Source organism: Odocoileus virginianus, chromosome 23 (assembly GCF_023699985.2).
Source record: "Odocoileus virginianus isolate 20LAN1187 ecotype Illinois chromosome 23, Ovbor_1.2, whole genome shotgun sequence".
Lineage (NCBI taxonomy): Eukaryota > Metazoa > Chordata > Mammalia > Artiodactyla > Cervidae > Odocoileus > Odocoileus virginianus.
This window is the reverse complement of record NC_069696.1, coordinates 39399706-39416198: the sequence shown is the minus strand read 5'-3', so window position 1 is coordinate 39416198 and position 16493 is coordinate 39399706.

Here is a 16493-nt window from a genome sequence, read left to right as displayed (position 1 = left end):
GGCAAAATGTGGGTGACCATATAATTTACCATCTAACTTGGGGCCCTTTGGGGAGAGAAAGGGGTTGTTACCAATACTTATGCCAGACAAAAGTCGGCAACTGGGACTGTTCCTTGCAAACTAGAAGGTAGGGTCACCGTAGGGCAAAGGGAAATAAAATTAGCCTCTGTTCTGATTACCTGTTGCTGTGGAACACATCTATCCAAAATTGGGTGGTTTATGGCAACAATCCTTTTATACTCTCTATTAGCTTCTGTGGGTCAGGAATTGAGGAAGGCCTTGGCTGGGTGGTTCTGGCCTTGGGTCTCTCAGACAGGTGGCTAGAGGTGCAGGGAGCTGGAGTGGCTGGGGGCTGGCTAGACAATTCTCTTTTTCTTTCTCTCCATTTAGTCTCAGGGTCTCTGTGTGGTGAGTTCACATGGGGAGTTTGGGCTTCCTCAGGACATGGGGGCCTCAGGCCAGTCAGACTAGTCACAGGGGGCTGAAGACCATCAGAGCATGCATCCTGACTAATAAGCTGGGAGCTGCGTGGCCTTCTATGATCTAGCCTCAGAAGGGGCGTGTGTGTGTGTTAGTTACTCAGTTGTGTCCGACTCTTCGTAACCCCATGGACTGTAGCCCTCCAGGATCTTCTGGAGGAGGAATTCTCCAGGCAAGAATACTGGAGTGGGTTGCCATTTCCTTCTCCAGACGGTCCTTCCTGACTCAGGGATTGAACCCAGGTCTCCTGGCAGATGCTTTACCCTCTGAGCTACTAGGGAAACCCTAAGTTATGTAAGTAACTTCTGAAGCCTCAGAAGTTATGTAGCACCAGTTCCATCCCTTCCCTTGGTTCCCAGTGAGTCCCAGGTCTGCCCAGAGTCAAAGCACAAGGTTCTAGAAGAGCATATGGAGATGCTATCGTGGTCGTCGTAGGAGCAGAAAATCTGCCGCAGATGTCAGCTGACCTTTTCTAAGAGTCACCAGTTGGTTGTCTGCAAACGTGTGGCTGATGAACTGGGGACACATCAAATTCCAGACAGAGTGTCTGAGCAAGTCTGGCTGAGGGAAGGCCTGGAATGTGGCCAGGGTTTATCATGGGAAACTGATCACAGGGAATGGAGGAGGGAATGGAGATGTAGAAGGGGGAGGGTCTAGGAGCCAGAGCTGGTGCTGTCCAGGGGGCTAAAGTGTCACCCCCATTTCCTGGGCCAGAATGCCCACTCAAGCTGCCTCTGCTGATAGATGCTTCTTCAGAAAAATGCTGTCTCTTGTTCTGACTCTCTCCCATCATGACCGTAAATCCTCACAGAGCTTTTACTGCAGGAAAGTAAGTGCTGGTCAGGCCAACAGAAGCACCGGGTCCTGCCGGTGGCTGTATTTCTTGTGCTCTCTGTTAAATAGACAGATCATCTGTTTATGCATCAGCTCTGCTTTGTGTGCACACTTACCCTGAGCTGCGATGGACTCTAGGGACCTGCCAGTGTGACCAGCCCCATTCCAGGCAGCGACCTAATGTGCCTTCTAGGAACCAACACAGGAATTACCATCCCATTTTACAGATGGGAAAACAGAAATGTAGTCAAGAGGAATGTCTTGCCCAAGGTCAGCCAGCTGGTAAAGGTGCAATTGGAATGCACTCAGGATTGCCTGAAACCAGGCTGGCATCTCATACAGTTCCAAGGTCCAGATAAGCTCTGAAAACCACAAGTTTCTCATGAAGTTGAGGACAGTATCTGATGGCAAACCTGACACAAACTGGACATGCTGTTATTTACTTTGTAAAGAGTTTTTGTTTTTGATGTGGACCATTTAAAAAGTCTTTTATGAATCTGTTGCAATATTGTTTGTTTTTTATGTTTTGGTTTTTTGGCCTCCAGGCATTTGGGATCTCAGCTCCTTGACCAGGGATTAAACCCACATCCCCTGCATTGGAAGGTGAGGTTTTAACCACTGGACCACCACTGGACATGAGGTTATTTATAGTCGTTCTTATCTCACGTAGTATGAATATGTATACATTTTGCTGTATAGGAATAATGAGTCTATGAAGGGTTTGTGGGGTTCTGCCCCAGAACTTGCTGGGCATATTGTGTAATATATGGTAGACTCGCCGTATAAACTGTTCTGAAGTCCACAGCATTCTGTTAGCAAGTACACCGAGCCCCAGGTGTTTCAGGTCAGGAACTATGAACTTGTGCCACACTTTCCTGTCTCAGAGGTACAGAAGGCACTACCCCCATTTTACAGATGAGAAAGACTGAGGATGGGGGAAGTGGTACCCGAGGCAGATTCCGTGAAATTGCCCCATTTTATCATCCTGTAGGAGAGTGTGCTGGGGGGAAGGGAAGCCTTTGAATCACCAGCCCACTTCAGCCTCCTAAGAGCCTTGTCACCCCAGCAAAATCTTAAAAATAGAAAACCTGGAAGGATTAAAGCATCCCAAAGGATGCTTCAGGCCTACCAGAAGAAAGGAAGGTTTGCTTTAGGTTCTGTTGGTTGGCATTCAAATTTATTTATTTTTTTAAAATCTCAGCTGGATGTACACTCACCCATCACAGGATCAGTTCTCAGAATAGAGAGGTACCTGTTGACTCGCCCACCCCACTTCCTGCCAGTGCGGGCATATCTCCAAGTGCTGAGCCATCCACTTCTCTGCAGTGGTGTGAGATATATCAGGATTTGCAGCCCTGGTGATGGGAGACAAAATAGACTCCCATTTCCTTTGGAACCATTTAGCTACTTGAGAGAGTGCTTGAGATGATCAAGAACCAGGCTTCTCCTGGCTCCTCCCTGCCCTATACATTTTCCCTTGTTGGAAACTGGGATTTGGTGTTCTGGGAAAAGAGATAAACACCAATTCTGGCTTGATCTACCTGTGCAGGGTTGGATAGCACCTCTCTGTGAAGCTAAGGTTCAGATTCTGCAGTGCTGGCATTGTTTTCTGTGCCACTTGTGGTTCCTACTGTCCTTAAAATGGAAATGATGCCTGGCAGCTTCCCAGAGAGCTTTATCAGGGCTATGTAACTGCAAGAGATATTTAAGGAAGGTGGGGGGGGGGGTCTCATGGGGCAAGATGGTATCACAGCAACACAAACAGACATTGGTGGAGACAAACTGCCTGAATTTGAATCCTAGGTTATTGCTAGCCATGTGACCTTGGGCAAGTCATGCAATTATCTGAGCCTCAGCACCCTCATCTGTAGAAAGGACAGAATCATAGTAAGTAGGTCATGAGAATTAAGTCAGATAATATGGAAAGTGCTTAAACAGTGCCCAGCATGCAGTAAACACTTAATCTATGTTGGCTGGACTGGCATTATAACCAGAAACCAGTAGGTATTTGACTGGGCAAATACTTTCAACATTTCAAAAGCAATAGCTTGCCACTGGTAGGGATCCAAGTCCTGAGTTGGTCACTCAGACTTCAGAGACCTAGCCTTCCTCCCAAGTGGCCCAAAGTCTAGTGAAGAAGTAGGTGGGACTGCTTCAGGGGTTACAATGCCTATGAAATGCTTAACAAAATGGGTTATGAACCTATATTTTAAAAGATTTCACATAGAAATCCAGAATTTTGGCTTCTTGAGCAACACTGGGTTGGCTTTTCTGCCTGATGCTAAGAAGCTTGTACTGAGTAGGGGCAGCCCCCAGGCCAGGGACTCTCTGCTTTGCCATTCTCCCTACTATTCTCCATTGCATCATATCTGACCTACTTCCTGTTCATGTATGTTTGTTGCCTTCCCCCATGGGAATTTGCAGATAAATTACAGTGCAAGGCTATGAGTGCTGTGGGAGTAGGATGAGTGATAATAACTCAGCCTTGGGCAGTCAGGAAGAGTTTCTCAGGGGAGGCAAAGTCACAGCTTCTTTTCTCTAGAACCTGCGGAAGGTGCCAAACCCCTCATCTTTATGGTTCAAGGACAGGCATAGAGGACACAGGTAGAGCCGGCAGGGATCTCTGACATAAAGCCACCAAAGCTAAGTGGCCTGTTTAAGGTCATTCAGCCAGCAGATGGCACAACTAGGGCTAGAACCAGGACTGCTAACCAAAAATAGTTGTGGGCCTCGGCAGTCAGGTGAATTTGTACTCTGGTGTCTTGAACTGGAGGCCCGTTTCTGCCACTTACTTGCAATATGACCTTGACTAAGTTGTTTCATCTCCTTAAACCTCGGTTTCTTCATCTGTAAAAAGGGCTAAGGATTCTGACCTCAAAGGATCATCTTGAGGGCCAAATAATGAGAAACTGAATAGGGAGACAGTCGTAAAGTCAAGAGGACTCTTGACATGTGAGGGTCATCATGATTACTGCAAATTAGCCACCATTCCCCTACAGGTCTGCCACCATCTATTCGGCAGAGACCTTGAAGGGGACCCATCCCCCCATCTGCCTTGTCCAGTTCCTTGTGGCAGCATGCATGATCTTCTTCCAGCTGTGGACTTAGGACGGGGTTATTTTGGAATTCTCAGACCTTGACTGTGAGCAGGACTCTGGGTGCAGAGCCCCAGGGCTCCCGTCTCCCAGGAGCTGCCAAAGTCTAAGGAGGTACTGAGATAGAGATGGGAATGAAGCAGAATTCCCCGGGAAAAAGAGGAGAAATGTCAATAATCCCTTAATTTTCTTCAAAACTGCCAGCTGGGGCAACCTTGAAATTGCTGGTCAGTGGCTGAAACTAAGATAGAATAACATTGATGATCTCGATTTGGGGGTCACCTTGTCCTGAGTTCAAATCTTGGCTTTTCTCCTTACTAGTTGAGTGTGTCTTTTGGCAAAATTGTAAGATTTCCTAAACCTCAGTGTTCTCACCTGCAAAATGGGGTCCTTATTTATTTTCACTGAAGTATGGTTGGTTTATAATGTGTTAATTACTGCCGAACAGCAAAGTGATTCAGTTACATACACACAAACGTATACACATACATTCTTTTAAAAATTTTCTTTTCCATGATGGTTTATCATAAGACATTGAATATAGGTCTCTATACAAGAAAGACATATAGTACCTTTTTGTTTATCCATTCCATATGTAAAAGCTTGCATCTGCTAATCCCAAGCTCCAACCCCATCCCTCCTCCAGCCCCCTCCTCCATTGGTGACCTCTAGTCCGTTCTCTATGTTGGTGAATCTGCTTCTGCTTCATAGATAGGTTCATTTGTATCATATTAATGTCTCATATTCCACATGTAAGTGATATCATACGGCATTTGTCTTTCTTTTTCTGAGTTACTTCACTTAGTATGATAATCTCTAGTTGCATCCCCAAATGAGATTCTTAAAAGTAGCTATTTTATAGAGTTATGTGGAAATGAAATGAGATTGTATGGTAAAGGGTTAAGCACAGTGAGAAGTTCAATGAATGCCAGTTATTAGTATCATTAGAAATAGTCATAACCATCTATCTTATTTGTACAGGATTTGACCATTTATGAACTAGCTGTGCTTTTCTTTCTTACCCTATCTGACCTTCACAAGACCTCTTTGAGCTGGCCTGTGCAAGGATTATGACCTCACTGTACAGATGAGAAAACCGGAACCCAGAGATGGCAGCAGTCTGCTGAAGGTCACACAGCTTGTGAGTGGCAGAGCCAAGTTCAAGTCTTCTCAGATGAAGGATGGTTAGTGTTCACAGAGCCAGGCCAGCCCACCTGCAAATGTGACTAGGCTTTTCCCAACAACCTCTTCATAGAGAAATAGTCCAGTGTTGCTTCAGACTCTCGTTGCCCCTGTTTATTGTACTCTGAGCCTATACCACTTCCGGGAGTGAAGAAATTTCTCTTTGTTCTGTGGTGTCACACTGACTTTTCCTAGTATTTGTCCGAACTCAACCTCCAGCCGTCCCCTCCCAGCCTGTTCCCGCGGACCACCCGGAGGTCCATGTGTTCTGAGTTCTGGCCACAGGATGGCGCTCCTCCCCAATGCATGAAAAGTCCTGCCCAGCACTTGGATTGCATTTCAATGCATCAGATATTAATTAAACACCTACTAAGTGCAAGTCAATGTGGCTGCTGAGGAGAGAGCTTCAGTTTGGTGCTGGAGACGTGGGTTCGATCCCTGGGCTGGAAAGATCCTCTGAAGGAAGAAATAGCAACCTACTCCAGTATTCTCCTCCGGGAAATGCCAGGGACAGAGGAACCTGGCAGGCCATAGTGCATGGAGTTGCAAAGACTCAGGCGCAGATGAATGACTGAGCATGAATACAGATTTTCAGAGTTCACTGAGCCGTTGACATATGCTGCATTTGCCAAATAATCCTGTTGGATGAGGTGGGTCTCTTCACCTCTCAGTTTGGGGAGGAAACTGAGGCACAGAGAGATGACAGGCTGGCGTAAAGGCACCGAGGGGCACGCGGCAGGCACGCGGTGAGTCACAGGTGGCAGATTGAACGGGTGGGCCAGGCATCGGTCTCTTGCATGCCGTCATTTGTCTGGGAAGGTGGGGACTATCTTATCTGCCTTTCTTTCTCCACTCCTAGGACTTTGCCTGCTCGAGGGCTTCGGCACACCTCTAGGGCAGGGAGAGGAGAGGCAGGGGGTCCCTGCAGGCCGCTCAGCCTCCCTGAAGCTGCAGTGCCGAGCAGCCGGCCAACTGCAGCTCCCAGGCCAGGCCTGGAAGGCTCTCTGGATGCTCTCAGGCTGAGAGATGCAGCCTCCCGGTTGGAGCTGGTAGAAGAGACTGCAAAGGGAGGTCACTGCCTGCACCATGAGCCATGGGCAGGATGTGAGTGACTCACCATAATTGGGTCCCTGAAGGCGCCAGGTGGCTGAGGGGACAGGAATGGCTCATTTATTCAATCATTCATTCAACAGACATTTCCTAAGACCCTGCTAAACATTAGGGATACAGAAAATCTATCCATACATTTGAAAAGAAAAACACGGCCCCTGTCGTCTTGGAACTTTAAGGGCAGCAGGGTAGACAGAGGGTAGAAAATGAACAATACAGGTTGATAGGTGCTGCTCAGAGGTCCAAGCGCCATGGCTGGGGGGGGGGGGGGTGGGTGACGGAGTACACCAGGGGCAGGGGGACAAGCTACATAGAGCGGGGGTTCTTCTGCAAGATCTGGAAGGATGAGGTGAGTCTGCAGATTGTCAGGCAAAGGCGTCCCGAGGTGGAGGGAAGGAAAGAATCAGGGGTGACGGTGAGTGCATGGGAGCAACAACTGTCAAAGGCCATTGAGTATTTTTTAAACTTATCATTTTTATTATTATCTTTGACCTATTTTTTAAAATTGGAGTCTAGTTGCTTTACAATGTTGTGCTGGCTCCTGCGGTATAATGTGAATCAGCTATTTGTATACGTAAATCTCCTCCCTCTTGAACCTCCCTTCCACCCTCCTCATCTCACCCCTCGAGGTCATCACAGGGCACTGAGCCGAGCTCCCTGTGCTGCCCAGCAGGCTCCCGCTAGGTATCTGTTTTACATCGACCACTGCATTTGAGGATGCGTAAGAGGTGTGCCCAGAAAGGGGCCACGAAACCCATCCTGAGGACACTGAACTGTGTCTCATCGATGTCAGGGATCATTTCAAGGCTTTTAATCATCATGCCAAGAGCTATGCCGAACTCTGGGATCCAAAATGCAGCATTGTGGTTCTCACCTTGGAGGAGCTCAGAGGTTTAGGGAATTCCCTGAAGATCCAGCCAGGGGCCTCTGTTTGATTCCTGGTTGGTAAACTAGGATCCTGAGGGCCCTGTGGCACAGCCAAAAAAATAAAGAAGTTCAGAGTTTCATGGAGAAGGTGGACAAAAAGAAGATCGTCACTCATGTTTCCTGAGCCCTGTCTGTTTGCTGTGCGCGGTGCTAAGTGCTTCCTGAGCATTGGTTTGTCGCCTACCTTGCAAGACAGATATCATCTCTCCCATTTAAGAGATGAGTAAACCGAGGCTTGGAGTGCTTAAGTACAGTTGTCCAAGGTCAGGGGACTCGTCATGGTGGGGTCATGGCTTGTCTTTTTGGCCTCTGAATGGTTACCTTTACTAAAGTTAATTCATTCATGTTATATGGTTTATGCATATGGTTAAAAACTCAAAAGATGCCCTGTGAAGTTGGTCTCACTTGTATCCCTGCTTCCCGTTCTCCCTCCCCAGAGATGACCACTCTTACTAGTTTCTGATGTTTCCTTCTAGAGACGTTCTATCCAGACTCAAGCATGAAAGGTAAGAAAAGACAAGTGCAGGTGAATCACCAGTGTGGGCTTGGGAATAGCCTGCAGGGGATTGAATCATGACTTTTTCGTCTGAGCTTGAAGAGCATTCCCAATAATTATAGTTTGAGCAGGGGGCAGGAGGGCGAGCAGGGATGGCAGTGTGTGTGTGTGTGTGTGTGTGTGTGTGTGTGTAATGGTGCAGGGCTGGAATTGAGGGGAGGATGTGGTGATGGGATGGAGATTAGGGATGGAGGACCCCCTGGGGCTGGAGAGAGACTGAATAGGGGCCAAGGAGGGGAAGAGAGGCTGTGGAGGGGTGGTCACAAGAGCTGGATGTGTACTGAGAGAGACACAGGTGACCCTGGGGCCAGGACGGTCCCCATGTGAGGCCTCAGGCCGACTCCTGGAACAGTTTCAGCCCATCGAGTCACACACCAGAGCTGAGATGCTGGCAGTGGGCTGCCCGGGAGGCCCTGGGCTCTGGAGCCTGGGATGCCTGGCCTGAGTGGCCCACAGGGGACTCTGGGCAAATCCTTTCTCTCCCCAGCAGTCAGTGCCAGTCAGCACTTCACAGAAGTTTGTTGCCCCTGCTGTTCTCCACCATGGAGGGAAAGGCGGGGTCAGGGATGGGGAATGGAAACATTTGGGAGAAGCTCAGCCTGGGATGGGGCTTCCCTCATAGCTCAGTTGGTAAAGAATCCACCTGCAATGCAGGAGACCCCAGCTTGATTCCTGGGTTGGGAAGATCTGATGGAGAAGGGATAGGCTACCTACTCTAGTATTCTTAGGCTTCCCTTGTGGCTCAGTTGGTAAATAATCTGCCTGCAATGTGGGAGACCTGGGTTCGATCCCTGGGTTGGGAAGATCCCCTGGAGAAGGGAAAGGCTACCTACTCCAGTATTCTGGCCTGGAGAATTCCATGGACTGTATAGTCCATGGGGTCCAAAAGAATTGGACACGACTGAGTGACCTTCACTTTCAGGCTGGGATGGGCTGGAGGCTCAGGATCCTTTTCTGGAGGTTTCCAGGCTGCATCTGAATGAGTGTCCCCAGTGCCCAGAGCAAGGGACAGGGTATGGTAGGAAGCCAGCATATAGAGAGAATGTTACATGTTATACTAATGTGCCTGTAATATATTAATAACATGTAGCACATGTGGACACTAATTCTGTTTGATTGTCACCTCTCCTGTTTGGGAGCCCCATCTAATTGGGCATGGAGGCTTGTGAACCAGCGTTTGGAGTCTCTGGTAACTCCCTGGCTTTCTATTAGAACAAGATGTTCCAGACTCATCTTGTGCTGTCCCTTCCCCAGTCCTGGCATCAGCCTTTTCTCCAAGGAGCCTGGTTCCCTCTACGAGAAGGGCTGTTTGGAGGTTTTGGTCCTGGGTGGGGTCAGGGGGAGATAAGAAGGGAGCGGCAATCTCGGGGAGAGCCCCTGATCTAGGCAGATCCCGTTAGTGCTTATGACCTTGGACGAGTCCCTCTCCTTCCCTCGTGTGGGAAGAGTGGTTTAGAGGGCCAGTTCAATCCTTTCCAGACTCTGCTGAGGCCGAGAACAAGACGTGGGAAACGTTCCCACTGTGTGCCCCTGGGCTGGTGCCAGGACACGGCGGGAGCCCACGGGCCTAGACTCAGGCCCCAGCTCTGCCGCCGGGTGTCTGGGTGACTCTGGACACATTACTTAACCTCTCTGAGCCTCTGGGTCCTCGTCTGTGACATGGGGATAGGGCACCTCCCTGGCATGACATCCACAGGGATTATGAGAGATGACACGTAGATTCTGACATCTCTCACCTAGGGCAGGTGCTCGGTGCGTGTAGATTCCCATATCTCCCCGTTAATCATGTGACCTCAGCACTCCAGGAAGTGGATGGTTTGGGAGAGGGGAAGAGAGGGAACTAGGGAGGAAGAAGAGGTGGGAAACAGCAGATCAGGGACAAATAGAGAGGAGGGAAGGTTAACTCAAAATGGGGAAGATGGTTTGTTGTCAAATCTGACCCATGCAGAAGGTTCTTGTTGCTTGGGGGAGATGGGGAGCCTCCTGTCACTGGAGGTAAGCAAATAGAAGCTGAGAGGCCGTGGGTCACAGAGAGGTTCCTGTGGGGGCTCCTGCATTGGCCAGGAGGCTGGTTCATCCACTCAGCAAACTTTTGGGAGAGGGCTGAGCTTGTCTGGCCCTAAGATGGGATGGAGGGTCCCCAGGTGAACGGGACAGCACCCCTGGCCCAGTCCAGGGAATGAGCCAGTCTCTAAGGTCCCTTCGACTCTGTGGTTCAGGGCTTTAGAGTGTCCAGGCCTTGGAGGGAGCCGGCTGTGGATTTCCAGTGTGTGCCTTTTGGTATTGATCCACTGGAGCTAGGCTGGTGGGGGGCGGCGGGGGGAGGACGCTGCAGTGTTGGTGCGGAGGACACGCTGTAATCTGTCAGTGTCACCCTGGCCGCAGCTGGCCGGGGAGCCGTCCTGCTGTTAACTCCTCGCTGTCCTGCCACCACCGAGCACACAGCTCGCACAGTGACCTCCCGGGTGCCTCCATCTCTTCCTGTAGGAGGGCGATGTGGGTGTTTGCTCTTCTATTTCTCCCTGGCATGATCCCTCTGCCCTAGTCACAAAGATTCAGTCAGTGTTTCCCAGACATTCCTGGGACATTCCTACCTCTGTGCCTTCAGTTACCAGCTATCCCTACCAGCTAAGGTCACTGAATTTTCTTTCATCCATCCATCCATTCATCCATTCATCCATCATCTATCATTTTAGTATCTAAAAATCTGACAATTTTTCCATTTCCTGAAACAGCTCTCCATCCATCAACCCATTCAATCATCTGTCTATCTACCTATCCATTAATCTATCTATCTATCCATCCTTCCATTTACCACCCACCCTCCATCCATGCACCTTTGCAATTCAGTTCAGTCCAGTTCAACTTGACTCAGTTCAATTCATTCCACCTTTATTCATTTCATAAGATTCCTAGGTTTTGCCATGTGCCAAGCAAGTGAAATGTGAGTCATGTCTCTGTTGTCAAGGAGCCCAGGCAAGAGTCCTCCTCACCCTTCATGGCCAGCTTTGAGTCTCACTTCCGTTAACCCTTTGCCAGTCCCCTGAGCAGAAGCAGTTGACGCTAAAGGGCTGTTCTGCGGTAGAAAGTTCAGTCTGGTTTTCACAAGCTCCACAGACCCGCACTAAGGCAAGGAGAGAGGCAGAGTGTGGGCAGGAAGTGAGAGGGAGGTGAGCCAGTGGGGCAGGGATTATTATGGTGGGAGGGGACTCCATTCAGCCCTGAGCACTCGAGTAGTGAGTGAGTGTGTGCTGGGGGATGGAGGTAAGGAGAAGAGGGCAAGGTGATCACAGCTGGAAAAGTAAATAGTGAACCTGGGAGCTCTGGAGCCAACAGACTGCTGGGCTTATGGTCTGGACTCTACCTATTCCCGCTGTGTGACCTTGGGCACACACCTTAATCTCTCTGAGCTTCATCATCCTCATTTGTAAAATGGAGATAATAATAGGATCTGTCTCATCATGGAGCTCTTATCATTAGCACAGAAAATGCTTCAGTGAATGCCTGGCACCAAGGGGAAGCTCCACAGACTCTGGCTATGATTATTATCACTCTTCGCTGAGTACCAGCTACATCTGGACCCTGTGCTAGGAGCTTTCACATTCAGTATCTCCTCAGAGCATTTCAGTCACTATTATTATGTAGAGATTATTGAACCCATTTTGCAGATGAGGAAATGAAAGCTTATTGTTATTAATTTTTTAAAAACTTGACTGTGTCATAATGGTGTGTGGGATCTTTCTTGCAGCACATGGACTATCTAGTTGTGACAAGTGGGCTCTGTGAATGTGAGATCTTAGTTCCCCAACCAGAGATCAAACCCAAGTCCCGACACTGCAAGGTGGATTCATTTTTTTGTTTGTTTTTGAACTTTTCACTTTGTATTGGGCTGAGCGCTGAAGAACTGATGCTTTCGAATTGCAGTGTTGGAGAAGACTCTTGAGAGTCCCTTGGACTGCAAGATCAAACCAGTCAATCCTAAAGGACATCAATGCTGAGTATTCATTGGAAGGACTGATGCTGAAGCTGAAGCTCCAATACTTTGGCCACCTGATGCAAAGAGCCAACTCATTGGAAAAGATCCTGATGCTGGGAAAGATTGAGGGCAGGAGGAGAAGGGAGTGACAGGATGAGATGGTTGGATGACATCACTGATTCAATGGACATGAGTTTGAGCAAACTCTGGGAGATGGTGAAGGACAGGGAGGTCTGGTGTGCTGCAGACCATGAGGTCGCCAAGAGTTGAACACAACTTAGCCACTGAACAACAACGTAGCAGATTAATAATGTTGTGATAGTTTCGGGTGAACAGTGAAGGGACTCAACCATACATATACATGTATCCATTCTCCCCCAAACTCCCCTCGCATCCAGGCTGTGCAAGGTGCATTCTTAACCACTGGGCCATTAGCAAAGTCCTGGGAGGCTGTCTCTTGTTCACATCACACAGTTGGTGAAGGATGGAGCTCAGCTTCAAGTATAGGCATTTCTAAAGGAGATCAAACCAGTCAATCCTTAAGGAAATCAGTCCTGAATATTCATTGGAAGGACTGATGCTGAAGCTGAAGCTCCAATACTATGGCTACCTGATGCGAAGAACTGACTCATTGGAAAAGACCCTGATGCTGGGAAAGATTGAAGGCAGAAGGAAAACGGGGCAACAGAGGATGAGATGGTTTGATGGCATCACCAACTCGATAGACATGGGTCTGAGCAAGCTCCAGGAGTTGGTGATGGACAGGGAGGCCTGGTGTGTTGCAGTCCATGGGGTCACAAAGGGTCAGACATGACTGAGTGACTAAACTGAACTCTACTCACCATGCTCTCCTTCCTGCCCTTTCTGCTGCCTTCCAAGGGGTGCGTGCTCTGAGATGCAAGGATTGGAGGATTTTCATCTCAATTTCTGTCTGGAGCATCTTTTGACCTCCTGTACTTTTAGCCTTGAGTTCTTACTTATTGTTTCATGTGTATTTTCTCTCTTTTCAAGACAGTATGGGAACAATTTTTCTTCTCTATAGCAACCGAAGTGTTGACTTTGACTATGAAAACTACAGAATTTATGATGTTTCCCTTTTCACCTTGCTTGCCAGGAAGCTTGAACTTTTGTCATATTGCTTCCTTCTCCTTTATATGGTTTGGATTTCTACCTTTAACATTCTTTTTCTTTTCATTCTTTTGGCTGCACTGTATGGTATCCGAGATCTTAGTTCCCCAGCCAGGGATCAAACCCATGCTTCCTGCAATGGAAGTGCAAAGTCTTAACCACTGGACAGCCAGGGAAGGTCCTAATGTCCTTGTCCTTTTTTTTTTTAACATATCTTTTGCTGTAAGCTCTTCCACTCTTGGGAGGAGCTTTATAAATAGATGTTAATTGAACGGAAAAGGGCAAATTGCAAATCACAAGTAAATAATTCAAATGAAACTGTGAACTTCAGGAAAGGGGCTTGTTTTACTTATATCTGTCCCTCCCATTGTGTCTAGCTCTGGCTCTGGCTCAGTGAATCTTGCATGGAAAGCTCAGTGCAAAGACTGCCCCTGGACTAAAATTTAAAACTCTGCTCCATGAGGACTGACCCCTGCCCACCTCTTCCACCTCCTCCTTGTCCCTTGCCCACCTGGGATAACAATTGGGTCATCTTTTAGATCTGCTCACAGGTGAAGTTCTTTCCTGTCTCAAGACACGAGGCTTTGCATATGCTGTTTTCCTCGCCCAGAACTTCCCCCTCTCTCCCATTCTCTGTTTTCCTGGCCCTCCCTCTTTACCCTTGAAATTTCAGCTGCAAGTCAGTGTCTCAGAGAGATTTGTGATTATTATTTGATTCTTAACTTGCTAATTTTTCCTCTTCCCCGCTGCAGGAGGCTGGAACTGTCTTTTTCGATCACTTCTACCCCCAGCATAGAGCATCGAACAGCATGTAAGAAAGCGGCTGAATGATTGAGTGAATGAAAAACATCAGAGTGCCCTGCAGTGTTCCTGAGAGCTGGGCTGGCCAGAGCCAGGAAGGAGGTGGTTATGGCTCAGCCTCAGCGCCCACGGGATGTCCTAACTCAGAACTGTGAAGCCTCTCTAGGCGTCATCTTTGCGGAGAATTGCCCCCTCCCTTCTTCTCGCTCTTCTGTGCCCTGTGCAGTCCTCTGTGAAGTTTCCTGTGACTCTGCGTGTGTCTGCATGCATTTGTGTGTGTAGGTAATGGAGGTGGGGCAGAGCAGTGGGTGCCAATGAGGACTCTGGACTCAAAGACCCGTGTGTTTGAACCCTGGCTCTGCCACATCCTAAGTACACCCTGGAGTCATGGCTGTGTTTCTTGAGTTCACTTAAATAGGAAGTGCTCTATAGCTGTTGTCATGCACCAGACATTGTTCTAATGCCTCCCTTCCGCTCTTTTTTATTTTTATTTTTTTACAAAAAAAAACGTTTTTATTTGGTCCACCAGAGCCTGAGTCTGGAGACACCCGTGGAGAATCACTCTACAGGGTTGGTACTGACAATTGATGAAATCTGCTCTGTGTCAGAAGAACTGCTGTGTGTACAGGTTTAAAAATACAGCTAAGAGTAAAAGGAGGAACATAGAAGGGGGCCCAAGGATTCCTCCTGGACTCTGCTCCTCCCAGCAGAGGTCAGGTGGTACTGAGGACAAACCACTTCACCAAACATAGGGCTGGGCCTGGGCCCACCTGACCTGCTGCCCCAACCCCAGCCCCGGGGCATGGCTTCCATCCTGACTGGCGCTCCAGGAATTGCATAGTGCCCCTTCTCACCCCTGCTCGAGCCCTTGGTGGCCAGGCACCTGCCTCCTGGGACACTGCTGGGACTCCAGGGACCCCTGCTTGCCTCAAGAAGGCTTGGGGCGAGATTGGATCTCAGGCAAACTGGGAAAAAGGCTTTTGACTTCATGCCCTACAAAAGGAGTGGTTCTTGCTCACCCCAGGGTCCTGGCCTGACCCCACAAAGGGGTGGCCCCTGCTTTCATCCTGGGTTCCTGGCCTCTGACCACCCCAAAAACTGAGGGGGCATAGTTCTGGCCTCTGAACCACCCAGATTTGGTTGTGTGAATGGAGCACTTGGCTGCAGGAGGCCCCAGGCCCAGGGGGAAAGCAGCTACAGTGTGGCCATTGGAAGTTAAGCCAGAGCTCAAGGTGGGCTGGTTGGAGGTGCTGGCCCAGGCCCCTCTAATACTCTTATTTCATTAACTCCACGTAACAACCTTATGCATTGGGTTCCATTATTATTGTTTCCCTTTTGCAGATGAGGAAACAGGCCTAGAGACCTTGCCCAAAGCTGTGCTGCCAATAAGTGGCCTAAGCCTGAATGGGACCCTGGCAGTGTGACTCCAGAGCTCATCCTCTTAACCTCCAGAACTTTCTGCCTCTCTGAGCCTCAGTTTCCACGTCTGTAAAGGGGGTGATAACACCTGCTTGTTTGTTCTTGTTCAGTCACTCAGTCGTGTCTGGCTCTTTGCGGCCCCACGGACTGCAGCATGCCAGGCCTCCCTGTCCTTCACCATCTCCCAGAGCTTGCTCAAACTCATGTCCATCGAGTCAGTGGTGCCATCCAACCATCTCATCCTCTGTCGTCCCCTTCTCCTCCTGCCCTCAATCTTTCCCAGCGTCAGGATCTTTTCTAACATGTTGGCTCCTCACATAAGGTGGCCAAAGTACTGTTAAGCTGTAATGAAAAGTGACTTGCTAGTGCCTGGCATGGCATTGTTGTTTAGTTGCTAAGTCATGTCTAACTTTCTTGTGACCCCATGGACTCTAGCCCACCAGGCTCTTCTGTCCATGGGATTTCCCAGGCAGGAGTACTGGAGTGGATTGCCATTTCCTTCTCCAGGGGCTCCTCGCCATCCAGGGATTGAACCCGCGTCTCCTGTACCACAGGTGGGTTCTTTACCACTGAGCCATCAGGAAAACCCACCTGGTACCTGGTAGGCTCCCCCAAGTTCCAGTTTGCTGTGGAAAGATAATCAGGAGGCTGGCCAAGGAGGGCATCAGAGGCTTTCCTGTGATGGCACCAGAGAGACATTGAAGGTTTTGAGTGAGAGAGGGACAAAAAGAAACAGTGGTTTAACCTGTGAGATCCTGAACTGTGTAAGGGTCAGGATAGGCCATCCCAGACTTCTGACTTGAATGGAATGGGAAGAGCCATTCTCCTTTTCCCCCTCATGCTAGACATTCTTGTTCTTGTTGGACTCATCGAAGAGGGCTGCCTCAGAGAGTCCATCTGAGGGTCTCTTTCCTTCTCTGGTTTGAGCAGTTGAGGTGGAGAGAGGTGCCTGGGGCGATCTTCCCATTTGCTTCTTATTTCCTTT